The sequence below is a fragment of the Mandrillus leucophaeus genome, unplaced genomic scaffold, assembly GCF_000951045.1.
Source record: "Mandrillus leucophaeus isolate KB7577 unplaced genomic scaffold, Mleu.le_1.0 Scaffold615, whole genome shotgun sequence".
NCBI lineage: Eukaryota > Metazoa > Chordata > Mammalia > Primates > Cercopithecidae > Mandrillus > Mandrillus leucophaeus.
Window position 1 is genome coordinate 1,552,019 of NW_012106642.1, and position 5,724 is coordinate 1,557,742.

Sequence of the window (5,724 nt, forward strand, 5' to 3'; positions counted from 1 at the left end):
TATAACATGTACCCCATAAATATATACAACTGTTATGTATCAATTAAAAATCACTTTTGTTTTAAAGAAGACAAGATATATCGAACTTGTGTAACGCAGCTAACATATGGTTCAGAACAAGTTTGTAGCTTTAAATGTATAAATTAGAAAAAATATATATAATTTTCTAACTCAAGAAGCTAGAGAAAGAATAGCAAATTAAAATGTATGGGATGTAAAGGAAAAAAGCTAAGAATATAAATTATTTTCAAAACGCACAATGAAAAAAATTTAAAAGTCAGGCTTTGGCTCTTTAAAAGAATAATAAAACAGATTAAATTTCTAGAACTGCTAATCAAAATATAAACTGATGCCAAACTCTGACAAGGATGTAACAAGAAGGATTAAATTAGAGTAATCCTCATGAATATAGACACAGAAACCCTAAGCAAGAGTAGAAAATTGAATCCAGTGATATATGACAACACAATTATTTAAGCAGTAATCTCAAGGAGCTAGAGAAATAACAGAAAATAAAATTTAAAAGAATTGTAGAAGAATAGAAATACCATTCAAATGTAATTTTAATTCAGCAATTCAGGGAAGGATTTAATTTCTAAAATCAGCCAACATTATTCACAACATTAAGAGAAAAAAATATTCAAATGTCTCAATACATGTAATGAAGAGCATTTGGCAAAATTCCACAAATATTTACTAAAGGGAAAAATAGAACAAAAACAAAACTAAACAAAAACTCTCAGAAAATGAGATGAATCTGAGCAATAACCTGACCAATAGTGTCTCCAAATTACCTCCAGCAATCATGTGTAATAGAAAAAAAATACATCACTAGTTATTGACACCTATTATAGTTCTATAGTAATTAAAACAGTGTGCTATTGATTCAATGATACAAAATAAAATAAGAGACTTGAGAGTCTAGAAGCTTAACCCCACAATATGGTCACATGATTTGTGACAAATTGCTACTATTCAGTGATCAAATAATAGGATATATATGTAATTGTAACCCACTATTTATATTTGTATACATATTAATTTATAAAATATACATATATGTGTATTAATATGTTTTAGAACAGTTATACATTCACCACAAAATTGAGTAGAAAGTACAGAGTTCCCATATACTTTCTGCCCCTTATACATGCACACCCTCTCCTACTGTCAACATCCCATGTCACAGTGGACACTTGTTACAATTGGTGAATCTTCATTGGCACATTGTTAAAGTTCACACTTGGTGTTGTACATTCTATGTGTTTAGACAAATTCATAATGATATATATGTACCATTATAGCATCCCACAGGGTAATTTCACCACCCTAAAATCCTCTGTGCTTGATCTATTCCTCCCTCGCTCTCCCCAACCCCTTGCAACCACTGATCTTTTTACTCTTCAAGGTTTTGCCTTTACCTGAATGTCATATAGTTGCAGTCATGCATTATATATCCTGAGGAAGATGTGAAACGGAAGCAACTTTGCTGGTAAAAATAAAAAATGCTGCAGCGACTTTGCTGGTAAAAATAAAAAATGCTGCAGCAACTTTGGAAGACAGTTTGGCAGTTCTTACAAAACTAAACTTATTCTTACTTTATGATCCATCAATTGTGCTCCTTGGTGTTTATGGAAAATATTTGAAATCTTATTTCCCCACAGAACCTTGCACAAGAATGTGTATAGCAGCTTCATTCATAATTGCCAAAACTTGGCAGCAACCAAGATGTCCTCCAGTAGGTGAATGAACAAACAGACTGCAGTACAACTAGACAATGAAATATTATTCAGCACTAATAGAAAGTGAGCTATCACGTCCTGAAAAGATTCGGAGAAATCTTAAATGCATATTAGTAAGTGAAAGAACCTAAATGGAAAAAAAAAATTGTCTTTTTAACAAATGGTGTTGAGTAGGCAAAGAGTTTGTAAACAGGACAAAAAAAGTGCTAATCATAAAAGAAAATATTGATAAATTGAACTCTATTAAAAATGTAAAACTTCTATTAATCAAAAGACATTAAAAGTGTGAAAGTCAATACATACAATGGGAGAGATATTGGCTACACACTCATCTTAAAAGGAAGAGAAAGAGAGATCCAAATATGTACAGAACTCCAAATATATAAAAAACATCAAAATGAGAAGGACAAAAAATATAAAGAATAGGGAAAGGACAATGTAATACAAACATACGCCCATCAGAATGGCTGAAATAAATATAAACCAAATGACAATACCAGTCACCTCTTCCTTCAGTTGGGATAAGTCTAAGATATTCTACTCTATCTCCCTACTATATCTCCCAGAATTTCTCAACAGGATGGAAGAAACAGTAATTACTTGATAATGTGTCTGCTATGGTCTGGATGTTCGTATTCCCTCCAAAATTCACATGTTGAAACCTAATCCCCAATATGATAATATTTGAAGGTAGAACTTTTGGGAAGTGATTAGAACACAGGAGCAAAGCCCTCATCAATCAGATTAGTGCCCTTTATAAAAGGCACAGAGAGTTTCCTTGCTCCTTCCAACATGTGAGAACACAGTGAGAGGGTGCCATCTATGAACCAGGAAGAGAGCCTGCACCAGACACTGAATCTATTATAAGACTTCACAGCCTCCAGAGATATGAGAAATAAATTTCTGTTGCTTTTAAGTCACCCAGATTATGGTATTTTGTTGTTGTTGACTATAAAGATATTTATTAAAGTTTATTTTGAATTTGGAAAAGAAGGAAACATTCTAGATGTTTTAGACTTAATATTAAATAAAATTGTGGTATATCCATTTTGCAGAACACCATGTAGCCACTGTGGGAATGAGACTTAATTAAATGGGCATGATGGCTGTTATTGGGGTGATGAAAATCTTCCAAAGTTGACTTACGGTGATGGTCGTCACACTTAGTAAAGTTACTGAAATCATTTAATTGTACACACAAAGCGGGTGAATTTTATATTATATATATATTTTTTACATTTGGAATTTTTTAACCTTTAAGTTCAGGGGTACAAGTGCAGGTTTGTTACATAGGTAAACTTGTGTCATGGGGGTTTGTTGTACCAATTATTTCATCACCTAGGTATTAAGTCTACTACCCATTAGTTGTTTCTCCTGATCCTCTCCCTGCCACCCTCTGCCTTCTGAAAGGCCCCAGTGTATATTGTTCCCATCTATGTGTTCATGTGTTCTCATCATTTAGCTTCCACTTATAAGTGAGAACATGCTGTTTCTGGTTTTCTGTTTCTGTGTTAGTTTGTTAAGGATAATGGCCTCCAGTGCCATACATGTCCCTGCAAAGGACATGATGTCATTCTTTGTCATGGCTGCACAGTATTCTGTGGTGTTTATGTACCACATTTTCTTTATCCAGTCTATCACTGATGGGCATTTGGGTTGATTCCATGTCTTTGTTATTGTGGATAGTGCTACAATGAACATATGTGTGCATGTGTCTTTACAATAGAGTGATTTATATTTCTTTGGGTAGATACCCAGTAATGGGATTGTTGGGTTGAATGGTGTTTCCGTCTTTAGGTCTTTGAGGAATCACCACACTGTCTTCCACAATGGCTGAACTAATTTACACTCCCATACACCCTTCCAAGACTGAACCAGAAATAAATTGAATCCCTGAACAGACCAATAACAAGTTCTGAAATTAAGGCTGTAATTCACAGATGCCATCAAGCTGAATCCTCCCTTGGCCATTTTGTATGCCCACCAACCAAAAAAAGTTCAGGACCAGATAAATTCGCAGCTGAATTCTACCAGATGTACAAAGAAGGGCTGATACCAGTCCTGCTGAAAATATTCCAAAACTGAAAAAGAAAGACTTCTCCCTAACTTATTCTATAAGGCCAGCATTATCCTTATAAGCAAAACCTGGCAGTTATATAACAAAAAATGATAATTCAGGCCAATATCCTTAATGAACATCAATGCAAAAGTCCTCCGCAAAATACTGGCAAACTGAATCTAGCAGCACAAGAAAAAGCTTATCCATCATGATCACGTAGGCATCATCCCTGGGATGCAAATATGCAAATCAATAAATGTGATTCGTCACGTAACAGAACCAAAGACAAAAAGACACATGATTATCTCAATAGATGCAGAGAAGGCTTTCGATAAAAATCAAAATCCATGCTAAAATCCATTAATAAACTGGGTATTGAAAGAACATACCTCAAAACAATAAGAGCCATCTGAGTCTGTTCTGACTCGCAGCAGCCGTCCCCTTCTGCACGGTCATGCCAAGCCAGCGCCTGGGCCTGGAACCTGGTCGCAGTCTCTCAGCTTCGCCCACCGCCTCCTGAACATGGAACCCCGCAAAGTGAACAAGCTTCAGGCCTTTGTGAAAATGTGTAAGCAGGATCCGAGCGTTCTGCACACCGAGGAAATGTGCTTCCTGAGGGAGTGGGTGGAGAGTATGGGAGGTAAAGTACCACCTGCTACTCAGAAAGCTAAATCAGAAGAAAATACCAAAGAAGAAAAACCTGATGGTAAGAAAGTGGAGGAAGACTTAAAGGCAGACAAACCATCAATTGAGTAAAGTGATCTAGAAATTGATAATGAAGGTGTGATTGAACCAGACACTGATGCCCCTCAAGAAATGGGAGATGAAAATGCAGAGATAACAGAGGATATGATGGATCAGGCAAATGATAAGAAAGTGGCTGCTATTGAAGCCCTAAATGATGGTGAACTGCAGAAAGCCATTGACTAATTCACTGATGCCATCAAGCTGAATCCTCCCTCGGCCATTTTGTATGCCAAGAGGGCCAGTGTCTTTGTCAAATTACAGAAGCCAAATGCTGCCATCCGAGACTGTGACAGAGCCATTGAAATAAATCCTCATTCAGCTCAGCCTTGCAAATGGCGAGGGAAAGCACACAGGCTTCTAGGCCACTGGGAAGAAGGAGCCCATCATCTTGCCCTTGGCTGTAAATTGGATTATGAGGAAGATGCTGGTGCAATGCTGAAAGAAGTTCAACCTAGGGCAGAGAAAATTGCAGAACATTGGAGAAAGTATAAGCAAAAATGTGAAGAGCGAGAGATCAAAGAAAGAATAGAAAGAGTTAAGAAGGCACGAGAAGAGCATGAGAGAGCCCAGAGGGAGGAAGAAGCCAGACGACAGTCAGGAGCCCAGTATGGTTCTTTTCCAGGTGGCTTTCCTAGGGGAATGTCAGGTAATTTTCCTGAAAGAATACCTGGAATGGGAGGGGGCATGCCTGGAACGGCCAGATTGCCTGGACTCAATGAAATTCTTAGTGATCCAGAGGTTCTTTCAGCCATGCAGGATCCAGAAGTTATGGTGGCCTTCCAGGATGTGGCTCAGAACGCAGCAAATATGTCAAAATACTAGAGCAACCCAAAGGTTATGAATCTTATCAGTAAATTGTCAGCCAAATTTGGAGGTCAAGCATAATGCCCTTCTGATAAATAAAGCCCTTGCTGAAGGAAAAGCAACCTAGATCACCTTATGGATGTCGCAATAATACAAACCAGTGTACCTCTGACCTTCTCATCAAGAGAGCCGGGGTGCTTTGAAGATAATCCCTATCCCTCTCCTTGAAATGCAGCTGAAGCATTTTACAGTGGTTTACCATTGGGGTATTCATTCAGATAGTGTTTTCCTACTAGGAATTACAAACTTCAAACACCTGTTAAACCTTAAAAATATTTAAAATAAATTTAAAGCATCTGTTAATTTTTATAT

At 36.9% G+C, this 5,724-nt stretch overlaps 1 pseudogene; it reads left to right on the forward strand.

Moving 5' to 3' along the window:
• Positions 1 to 4,323: 4,323 nt before the first annotated feature.
• LOC105553899 lies at positions 4,324 to 5,433 on the forward strand (annotated as a pseudogene).
• The last annotated feature ends 291 nt before the right edge of the window (positions 5,434 to 5,724 follow it).